The sequence below is a fragment of the Rhipicephalus microplus genome, chromosome X (assembly GCF_043290135.1).
Source record: "Rhipicephalus microplus isolate Deutch F79 chromosome X, USDA_Rmic, whole genome shotgun sequence".
Lineage (NCBI taxonomy): Eukaryota > Metazoa > Arthropoda > Arachnida > Ixodida > Ixodidae > Rhipicephalus > Rhipicephalus microplus.
In genome coordinates, this window is record NC_134710.1 from 329563855 (window position 1) to 329576156 (window position 12302).

Genomic DNA, 12302 nt, shown 5'->3' on the forward strand with positions numbered 1-12302 from the left:
TCAGCCCGCCCCCGTCGCGTCCATGTACACGGGGCTCATGTACACGGACCTCGGGTCGACGGGACTCGCCGCGACGACTCTCCGCCCCGACGCGTCCGCTTATACATGGGGAGGGCGAGTCCAGAAAACCTGTTTATTTCGACTCAACGCGCCCTCGTCGGGTCAATGTAAACGGGCCTAATATTTCAATTTTCCTTGGTACCGAACAGTACACAGACTCATCGCGAAAGGTAGCTACAGGTGCCGGCAGTCCCACCCTGAAGAAAACAGGCCACCGAACTCTTTTTACCGCACGATAAAAACGTTCTTTTCACCAACTTGAACCAAAGACATATCAGTACCTAATCCCAGAATGTTTTAGATATCTACAGGCACAATGCCTCAGTAACGATTCAAATGCGATAAAACCGCCAAATATTGAGAGAGCTCCCATAGGCGCTGTTCATGATGATCGGGCGAACTCGCAGTATTGCGACCACTCGGATGTAACTCTGCCTAGTAAAAGGTTTCTACCTTTGCTACTTATAAGCGAGAATGCTGTTAGAAAACCTGTAAAGGAGAGGAGTTATTAATGTTTTGTTCTGCATTTCCATAGAGTGACGAGAAGCGCCGCCGCAAGCCGGCGAGAGGTGGTGTGACTTGCACATGAGTCCGAATCATGGAGTTGATGAACTCAACTGGACAATCGAAGTGATATTTACATATAGCATTTGATATTTTTTATGGGTATAAATGGTACCATTTGAAAAGCAAGGATGCAAAGGGTTGCCTTTTTTGTATTTGGGAACTAACAAGAGCAACACCCACCCTGAGCTCAGCATGATATGAATTCACTAGAAGTAGGACTAACCAAAATAATACGGCAGTCAACTGTGTAGAATTACCCAACACACAAAATTTACATAACTGGAGCAAGTTATACCAACACACTGAGTGAAATGCAACGGTTTGAGAATAATTACCAGCAGCTAAACAACTACGCCCATCTTTAGCCCCCTAAAGCCCTAAAATGGTTTGTTTTTATTATTTCTTGTTCAGTACTTCAAAGAAATCGTACCTTCTAGACCAGACTTAAATTAATGAATACTTCAAATAACGTGATACAGGCTAGTTTGATGGTCAAAGAGACTACTTCACATAGTTGGCAGCAATGTTCGTAACAGTTCCTTAGCTGATATAATGCATCTAATAATCATGTAATTTTTACACAGTTAATGCTCTTATAAACGTTTATTCCAGTCTACAGCTTATATGAGCATAATAAATTTTCTACGCTACAAGACATCCCTACATTTAATGTGAAGCACCAGTAAGTATAATAATGGTCAAATATAACCTAAAAGGTTACTTAGTTTTAGAATAAAACCCTAATAAAGCCATTACTGATATTATTTGTGCATTCAAAAGCCCCTGGCTTCACATTCCAGCTCATGGCAATGACGATTTGCTCCCTCATGGCAGCTCACGTAGGCAGTTCATGGCATGAAACGGTAATTCTTGCCACAGACATTTCCCCTTAGCAAGAATTTACTGCAATTTTGATTAATTTTGCTATCTTTGCACCTAAATACATTACAAAACTAACACTACCAGCTGAAGCCTGAAGCTACACAGAGAGAACTGAAAGAAAGAATTCATCGAAATTATGATTTAGCAAACAATTGTATGCATGCAAAGTACATATTGCGGCACAAAACATGCTGAACAACTGTCCACCTTTTTTTTTTTTCGTTCATACCACAAAGTCCTGCTGCCATTTCATTCTGCTATTGCAGTACAGAATGCAACCTCCTCTTGCATTTGCCAGTAGTAGATAATAGTAGGTCATCCGAGCAACATGATGATACTACTACACCATAAAATAACAATCAAAATGTCAACACGTTCTTTATTTGTACTTTTGCAGTAATACATCAGTATAAAAACTTTTAAAAATGCAATATTGCTTTGTTTTACACAAAATAAGTCCAGACATTAACATACAATGAAAGATGCTAATGTAAGTTTTTAATGTTTTCCCAAGCTGCAGAAAATACAAGGACTTTATTTTGAATTGACCTATGCACATCTGTAAAAATTACAAAACGCTATGTAACGAATTTCGACAATGGTTTTCACATAATTTGTGTGTTGTGTACTGAACATACCAAGAAGCAAATATGAACAAATACTTATCAATATGTACTGACGGGCTAGTCAGTGGTGAGCCATGATTTTCAGAGAAGCAGCGCAAAGCAGCACACAAAACACGTATACATAAAAAGACTAACTCAGCACTGTGTTTGTATCGTTTTGTGTGTGCATGTTTCATGTGCTTCTGTGTCCTGCTTGTTCCAAAATAATGAAAATGTTGTTGAACAGCAGCCTTACTGCAAAATGAAATTTTCTATAACAGACAATGTTAACTTGCAGGTATCACATGTTGGTTTGCATATATCACGTGACAATAGAAAGCGCAACTAACAATTGAGCACATTGTAAATACTACTCTTTGTCTCTGCAACACACTAACCCGAAACACGGAAAAACGATCCCGTAAGTGTGCACTTTTTCCCATATATATATATATATATATATATATATATATATATATATATATATATATATATATATAGAGAGAGAGAGAGAGAGAGATGAAGGGGGAAGTGGACGGAAGAGTGGAAGGGGGGTGCCGAGGGGAGTCCACCTTATATTCTTTTCCTCTTTTTTTCTTTTTTTCTTTTTTCTGTCTTTTTCCTCTTTCTTTTCCCTCTGATTTGAGATTGTATAAAGCTGAGCACCAACAAACTGTACCTTTAATCCTGATGAAGGCCAGACTCTAGGCCGAAACGTCGAAATAAACCACGTTGTGACCACTCACGGAGGATTTACTGGACTATATGCAACGCTACGGCCACTCAACCACCATGCTTGCCTATATATATATATATATATATATATATATATATATATATATATATATTATATATATATATATATATATATATATATATATATATATATATATATATATATATATATATATATATTGTAACGGACGCAGAAAGCGAAGCAGTCAGCAGCGTCCGGCCAAGCGCAGCAAGCACGAGCTTATGCTGATGGCGATGCCCCTGATGCGCCGAGAAATGCCGCTGAAGCTCCTCTTCCACTACAATCGCCCTCCGAACACTACAATCGCCCTCCGAACAAAAAAGACGCCATCCTGGCGGATTAGGGAGAAGAAACGACTAATGGGTCGTAATATGGCTTGAGACGAGAGACGTGGACAGTGTCGCGGCCGCGGTAGCGTAGGTCTGTGGATGGGGTGATGGGCTCCACGATATAGTTGACGAGTGACGTTTGCTCTACAACGCGGTATGGCCCGATGTATTTGGGAAGAAGTTTTTCGGAGCGGCCAGGCACGGTAGCAGGTGCCCGAAGCCATACTAATGAACCAGGTGGAAAGTTTGGAGCCGAATGGTCCCCAGTCTGGCGAGATTGCTGCTGCCACTGGTCCTCGGTAGAAAAAGAGCGGGCAAGCTGGCGGCATTCTTCAGCATGTCGGGCAGCTTCGGACAGAGTTGTACTTTCGGACTCATAAGGTTTATATGGAAGAATAGTGTCTACTGTATTTGAAGGTTCTCGTCCGTACAAAAGAAAGTATGGCGAAAACCCAGTAGTAGCTTGTACGGGAGTATTATACGCGTAGGTGACGAACAGGAGAACTTGGTCCCAATTTGAATGATCAGAGGCGACGTACATCGACAGCATACTGCCAAGAGTACGGTTGAAGCGCTCCGTCATGCCATTTGTTTGAGGGTGGTAGGCTTTCGTTGAGTAATGCCTTCAAGGCGTCAGAAAGGAAGGCACGGCCTCTGTCACTTAAGAGCTCGCGAGGGGCACCATGACGCAGAATGAAACGTTGCAACAGAAACGTTCCAACGTCACGGGCTGTGGCAGTAGGCAGCGCGGCTGTTTCGGCATAGCGTGTCAGATGGTCTATCGCAACAATAATCCAGCGATTACTAGCTAGAGTTGATGGTAGTGGTCCGTAAATGTCAATGCCGACGCGATCAAAAGGTCGACTAGGACAAGGAAGAGGTTGTGACGGGTAGACTTGCCCGGGAGGTAACTTTTGTCATTGGCACTGAGCACATGAGTGAATGAAGTTTCGCACGTAGTTATACATGCCACGCCAATAAAATCTGAGTCGAAGCCTAGCGTATGTCTTGAAGAGGCCTGCGTGGGCGCACTGTGGGTCCGCGTGAAAAGCTTCGCAGATGGCAGCTCGAAGATGGCGGGGTATCACAAGGAGACACTTGCGACCGTCAGAAAGGTAGTTACGTCGATAAAGAAGATCATCCCTTAGGCAAAAGTTGCTAGCCTGGCGGCGGAGAGCGCGAGACGGCGAAGGAGTGAGAGGATCAGAAAGAATGCTTATGAGGCCACTGATCCAGGGATCCTTTCGTTGTTCCACCGTCATGTTGCGCAAGGCGGATGACGCAAGTGCAGGCTCGAGAGAAGAGAGGCAAACATCTTCATCCGATATGGGTGAGCGAGAAAGGGCGTCGGCGTCCGTGTGCTTACGACCAGATCTGTAAATAACGCGGATGTCGTATTCCTGAAGTTTGAGCGCCCAGCGAGCAAGTCGTCCGGAAGGGTCTTTAAGTGTGGATAGCCAACAAAGGGCGTGGTGGTCAGTGACGACATCGAATGCGTGACCATACAGGTAGGGGCGAAACTTTCCAAGGGCCCAAATAATAGCTAAACGCTCTTTCTCGGTTACGGAGTAGTTAGCTTCGGCTTTCGTCAAAGTTCGGCTTGCGTAGGCGACGACATATTCATCAAACCCTGCCTTTCGTTGCGCAAGCACAGCGCCAAGTCCAACACCGCTTGCATCAGTATGAACCTCCGTGGGAGCGGCAGGATCGTAGTGGCGGAGGATGGGTGGTGAAGTCAGCAGGTGGCGTAATTTGGTGAATGCATCGTCGCATGCTGGTGACCAGGTGGAAAGGTCCTTGTCGTTGCTAAGAAGGTCCGTAAGGGGCGCACATACGGAAGCAAAATTTCTAATAAAGCGTCGGAAGTATGACGACAAGCCGACAATACTTCTAAGTTCTTTCAAGTTCTTTGGCTTCGGAAAATTGGCGACTGCTCGAAGCTTGGCGGGGTCGCGAAGTATGCCGTCCCGCGATACGACGTGGCCAAGAATGGTGAACTGCCGAGCACCAAAACGACACTTCTTGAGGTTGAGTTGAAGGCCGGCGTCGGTGAGACGTGTGAGGACGTGCTCGAGACGATTTAAATGGGTGTCGAAATCGGTGGAAAAGACAACTACGTCATCGAAGTAGCATAAACAAGTGTTCCACTTGAGGCCTCGTAAAATAGTGTCCATCATTCTTTCAAAATTGGCTGGAGCGTTACAAAGGCCGAAAGGCATAACGGTAAACTCGTATAACCCATCAGGTGTGACAAATGCTGTTTTCGGTCGGTCAGATGCTTCCACAGGAACTTGCCAGTATCCAGACCGTAAATCCAGCGAAGAGAAGTATTCTGCTCCCTGCAAACAGTCAAGGGCGTCGTCTATTCGCGGTAACGGGTAAACGTCCTTGCGGGTGATCTTGTTTAAACGTCGATAGTCCACACAGAACCGAATGGAGCCGTCCTTCTTCTTAACAAGAACGACCGGTGACGCCCAGGGACTGTTAGAAGGCTGTACAATACCCCGCTGGAGCATGTCAGCAACCTGGTCGTCAATAACACGGCGCTCCGACGCTGAGACTCGGTAGGGGCGCTGCCGTAGAGGCGTATGGCTTCCTGTGTCAATCTTGTGAGATATGTTCGATGTGCGACTAAGGCCAGAAGCGTGGCTGTCAAAAGAAGTACGAAACTTTTGCAGCAGGTTCACTAACTGGCTTCGTTCTGAAGAAGACGTTGCGACATCGATGGAGCGGTGGAAAGCGTCAAGGAGTGACTAGTCAACAACAGAATCAGAAATGAGTGCGCTGAAGTCCGTACAAAGTAAACTAGATGGAGCGTCAAAAATGTGACGGGCGTCGATCGGATGCACGTGACCGAGACATTCACCATAGAATAAAGGTAAAGGCCCTTCTCGCGTATTGTACACGAGCGTCTCCACGCCATGGTGGAGAGTAAGGGGAGCAATGGGCAGTGGAGAACATTTGCGTTGAATGAACAGGGCAGAGGGCGTAAATAAAACATCACCGTCGAAAATAGCGTCACACGACACAGTCACCAGTAGAGAAGAGCGCGGTAGTACGGTGGTGTCGTCGGAAACAAACAGTTTATAACACGGCAGGGAGGCTTCGACAGCGTCGACATCAGGAAGTGCAGATAGCTCAAGTTCAGCGCGACAGCAGTCAATGACGGCATTATTATTCGCAAGGAAGTCCCAGCCGAGTATCATGTCATGGGAACACGAGGGCGGAACTACGAATTCGACGATATACACAATCCGTTCGATGACGACTCGTGTGGTGCAGGCTGCGAGAGGTGTTACACTTTGTGCGTTAGCCGTTCAAAGAGAGAGGCCGGATAATGGCGTCAGAACTTTGCGGAGTTTGCGGCACAGGTTGGTGGAAAGGACGGATAGAGCGGCTCCGGTGTCAACAAGCGCCATGACGACGATACCATTGACTGTCACTTCAATGACGTTAGCTGGACAGGGGCGAGGACTTGTGCATGGCGACGGGGACGCAGTTCGTGCCTCGGGAACTGCGGCCGTTAGTTTTCCTGGTCGGTGGGTCCGGAACGGCGACGCATAGGGGAAAGCGAGCGTCGACCTGGAGATGGGGAGCGGCGGGTCGGGCCATGTGGACGATCAGAAGGAAAGGAAGAGGAAGGAGGGCTTGAAGGCGTAGAAGAAAACTGAGGGTCGAAAGAGGGCATTCGTCGAATGTTCTGAGCAGCCTGGCGACGACGACAATAACGTGCCACGTGGCCAACACCACCACAAGCAAAACACATGGGACGGTTGTCGTAGGTCCGCCATTGGTCGGAGTAGACTCCGACTTGCGGCTGGGGGGCAGAAAACTGCGGCCGGGGTGGTATCGGCATAGGCGGCGGTGAATAGGCCGGCGGCGAAAAGGGCGGCGGCGAATACATAGGCGCTGGCTGGAACGCAGGCTGTCGAGGTCAAGCAACGGCCTCGGCGTACGTGAGAGGTGCGGCGACTGGGGGCGGGTCACGGGCGGGAGGAAGAACTTGTGCGACCTGGTCTTGAATGAAGTCGCGGAGTGTAGATGTCAATCTGCGTGGTTGATGGGTACACAGGACATCAAAGAGAGCTGACGTGCGACCTCAGCGCAGATGAACTCTTGGATCTTGGAGAGAAGAGGGGCATGGTCTTCTCCTATGCCAAGGGTGGAAAGGCTGGACGAAGAGTCGTCGAGCACCGAGGGACGTCGGGTGGAAAGACGTTGCCTGCGCAACTCGTCGAAACTCTGGCATAACTCGGTCAGTTCTAGGTCAGTGCGAGGACTCTTAGAAAGCAACATTTGGAAAGCGTCGTCCTCAATGCCCTTCATGATATGCTTGATCTTAAGCTCTTCGGACATCGGCTCGTTGACTCGCTTGCAAAGGTCCAGAACGTCCTCAATATAGCTTGTGAAATTCTCACCAAGCTGCTGGGACCGAGTATGTAAGCGTTGTTCGGCACGGCGTTTGCGTACCTCAGGCCGCCCGAAAACTTGTGTGAGGCTCGTTTTGAAGACCGACCATATAGGGAGTTCCGCTTCGTGGTTTATAAACCACAGCTTGGCCACGTCCGACATGTAGAAGGAGACGTAGGCCAACTTGGCGGTGTCATTCCATTCGTTGTGAGTACTCACTCGCTCGTACATTGAAATCCAGTCGTCAACGTCCTTGTCTTCTGTGCCTGAGAAAACGGGGATCTCGCAGACGCAGAGAACCGGCGCAGAGAACAGTAGGCGGTGCCGGTGGAGGAGTTGGAGCGACGCTTGCGTCGGTAGGCATAATTGATGGTAAAATGCGATTCCGAAGCTCCAGGGTGATCGAAACCCAGCAGAATCCACCACTTGTAACGGGGTTTATTTGCAGCGCAGAACGCAGAAAGTGAAGCAGTCAGCAGCGTCCGGCCAAGCGCAGCAAGCGCGAGCTTATGCTGATGGCGATGCCCCTGATGCGCCGAGAAATGCCGCTGAAGCTCCTCTTCTTCACTACAATATATATATATATATATATATATATTGTAATGATAATAAATAGTGGGGCTCAGGCAAGGGCGCAGGCTAGGTTACGGAAGCGGAGGAAGACGAAGTCAGAATAAGAACAGCCGGCCTGCAGCAAAGGCGTTGTCTCTTATTTCTCGTCGTTACAATGGCGCAGTCGGCGAAGAAAACGGCTTACGTCTCGGTTTCGTCATCCAGAACGCCCGCCGACGTGCAGCCGCAGTAAGCGTCGCTTGAGGACGGCGTCAAGCCCTCCTCGGCAGCTGTTTACTGACACCACCGTTCGGGGACGGCGTCAAAGCCTCCTCGGCGGCTCCAGCACCCGTTACCGGTACCAGTTCACGATAAGGAACGCCGTCACGCTTCTTCGCTGATGGAACCCGCAAGGCGTCCGTCGCGGCCAGCATCGATCCCAGCACCGACGGATGGCGTCCAGGCCTCCGTTGTGGTTCCGGGAAACTTGTCCTGGGACGCGACACGTCGCGGCAACCATGCGCACGGGCCTCTCTCACCTAGGGATGGCGTACATGCCTCCTCCATACCTGGCAACCTGTCGGCGCTTCAAGCACCCACCGTGTACGGCGTCGAGGCCTACCCGGCGGCGCAAGACCGCTTCATCTACGCCACAGTACCAGGTCACAACTCATCACACGGGTTCCGCTTGCCTGGGAACGTCGTTGACGCTTCCAGCGCCCTGGAACCCATGTCCACGATTCCTACCACAGCTGGATTTCCAAGGGACGCCGTCCACGCGTCCTTGGTCAGCAATTGTACCACCTCGAGTACCGCAGTCACTGTATCCTCCGCAGAGGCGGGCCTTGGCTCTTCGTGCGGATCACACGACAGCGCAGCGGAGCTGCAGCATACCATCGCGCAACTCCGCGTCACGACCAACGCCCTCATAGCGTCGAGCTCCCAGCTATGTCCTGCCATCTTGCCAACATTGTGCGCACTCAATGCCATGTTGGCTGCGGCCGCCTCACAAAACTTCGAGGTAAGCTCGCCCGAGAACCGTCGCAATCTCGGGCGTTCTCTCACGGAGGTATCAGAGCAAGTGAACTGCTTGGCGTGGGCACATCTCGGAGTTTTGCCCGCAGTCCCGCCATCGCCGATTTCCTTCGAGCTACCGGAGTTTCGCGGCTTCCAGGACGATGCCAAGGAATGGGTGGCAACCGTCAACGCTGTCGGAGATCACGCAGCGTGGACGGACCAAAAGAAGTGGGGCATGGCCATAGACCGCCTTCGGAATGCTGCCGCGGCTTGGCATCGATACGAAGGCGTGCGGCAGACGTCCTGGGTGGACTGGAGTGACAAGCTCATAGCTGCTTTTGGACGGAGTCACCATCACCTCTCCACGACCACCCAGTCTTACGCGACCGCTACCGAGAATAGATCCCAGAAGGAGACCACCCTCGCGGCTTCAGCTGTATTTTGCAGCTTCCCGACAGCCAATTTAACCACCTACCCTGGGACGAACAACCCTACAGTGTTGACCCTCACTTCGAAGCGACATCTCCTGATATCACGTCAGTCTGTGGCCGAGTGTGCGGACGTCTGCCACACGCTAAGCGCCGCCTCCTTCAAAGTCACTGTCAACAAAGACCTACCAGAGAAGGTAATACTTCCGGTTAGTGACAGGTCATCTGACAATGAAGGCTCTACTGCACGTGAAACTATAGGAATAAACAGCTTGAGCATGAGTCCGACAAAGGCAGTGCTGCAAGAGCACGCGTTGCCTCTCAAGCTGCAACCTGAACTCGGCTCTCAGATGACTACAAAGACACCCCGACGCCCCTTGCCACACCGCAAGCAACGCAGGCGTCGACGCTCAGTGCAGCAGGTGACGGTGCAGCGTGGACTATTTCCAGCATTTGTAACACGACTGCGACAGGATGCTCAAACCGACGAGATTAAACCAACGCGGCCACTTTGCAGGAGTCTGTATCTCCTGCTAGCGGCATCTTGTCCAAGTCAACAGCGTTGGCCCCATCGTGGACGACGCCTGCACCGACCATCACGTCACAGCCAGTGTCGTCCTCCGGAATCTCCTTCAACAAACTTCCATGTGAAATATCAGCTTGGCCGAGCCCGGCCACCCCGGAATAGTCAATGCCGCCCACCGGAGACATTGTCGGTAGCCCACGAGGCTCGCAGTCGGGGCCGAGTGTAATGATAATAAATAGTGGGGCTCAGGCAAGGGCGCAGGCTAGGTTACGGAAGCGGAGGAAGACGAAGTCAGAATAAGAACAGCCGGCCTGCAGCAAAGGCGTTGTCTCTTATTTCTCGTCGTTACAATATATATATATATATATAATATTAAGGAGATGAAGTAAAGGAAGAGGAAGGACTGAATCAGCTGACAGGCGCGCGAGTGGGCCCATCAGCCATTGTGATTCTTGCCTGAGGTTGTTCCTGTTGCGTTTGTACAGAAGTCACCGACCCCGTAACATATTGGTGAGAGTTGCTTGGTAACCATCAGGCATTGGAGCTCCACAGCGGACACCGCATCGGTTTTCCAGCCATGGCCAATGCTTAGCCCTCCGTGTCAACGTCAGCGTCTCCGACGAACACGGCGTTGCTACCTTAAGTTTTCACGCCACTTATAGATCCTGGTACATTCTGCGGGACCGATGGCGTCGATGTTGACGATTGGTTGGCCATGTTCGAACGAGTGAGTGTGCGGAACAGATGGGATCCCACACTTCAGTTGGCTAATGTGCTGTTTTACTTGAGAGGCACGGTGAAGGTGTGGTATGGAAACAATGAAGAACTCACAAGCTGGGACCAATACAAAGAAAGATGTGAGAGGTGTTTGGCAAAACCGCCAGTCGTAAGATCGCCGCCAAAAAGGAATTGGCCTGCCATGCCCAATCCCCAACGGAATCATACCTCGCATACATTCAAGACGTGCTGGCCCTCTGCCGAAAAGCCGAAAGCGACATGATAGATGGTGACAAGGTAGGGCATGTCCTGAAAGGGATTGCCGACGACGCTTTCAATCTCCTGCTGTGCAAGGCCTGTTCCACCGTGGACGCGATCATCAAGAATGTCATCAGTTTGAGCAAGTAAAAATCGCCGCATTCTTCAAACATTCGCCCGAATTCCGAACACCGCTACAACATCGACTTGCGAGGACCAGTCCGCACCACAACGACCGTCACCGCCGGGAGACCTGACCCGCTTTGTTCGTCGCGAACTGTAAGCAATGGCGCCCTTGGCGTTCAATTTGCGCAGTACCGATACCACTCCTGTTACTGTTACTCTTACTCAAGCCATCGTGCGCCAGGAGCTTGAAAACATCGGAGTGCATTCCGTGTGCCATGTCACCGCGCCCAGAGTCAGCGAACGCCCTTTTGCAATGCCCTGCTCCGACCGACGGTTTTCTCTACGTACTCGAAACCCGGTTGAGTGGCCAACTGCAGATGACCACCCTATATGTTTAAACTGCCACCGCGTTGGACACATTGCTCGTTACTGCCGCAACACATGGTCCTCGGCACCTCGTGAAACGACCAATATGACCCGTTTCGGTGGTACCGCTCGCACATTTTCACCTGCCGAAGAGTCCCATGCCGTTGACCATTCTCGGAACAGTTGGTACAGCCGCTCGACTTCACCACGTGGGCACCAGTCTCGTTCGCCGCAGCCATGGCGCTTCTCATCCCCCGTGGCTCCCGGCCGCATCGTCTGGGAAAACTGAGAAATGCAAGCCCCGGAGGTGGTGCTGCTTTGACGACTTCCGCAGCAAATCCTTTCTCTGTTCCCACCATGGAGACGAAGTGTAATAGACGTTCAAGTAGATGGCGTACCTGTACAAGCACTTGTAGACACCGGCGCAAGCATTTCGGTCATGAGTTCAAACCTACGCACATGTTTAAAGAAAGTTCTGACACCAGCGGCTGCACAAATGCTCCGTGTGGCCGATGGCGGCACGTTGATGGTTCTCGGTCTGTGCACTGCCCGCTTAAGTATAAAGAACCACACTATTTCTGTCATTTCAGCCGTGATTGACCACTGCCCTTATGTTATTCTAGGCCTGGACTTCTTGTCGAATCATTCTGCTCTTATCGATTGTGCTACCGGTGTCCTTCAGCTAGAGCTGTCTCAGATAGT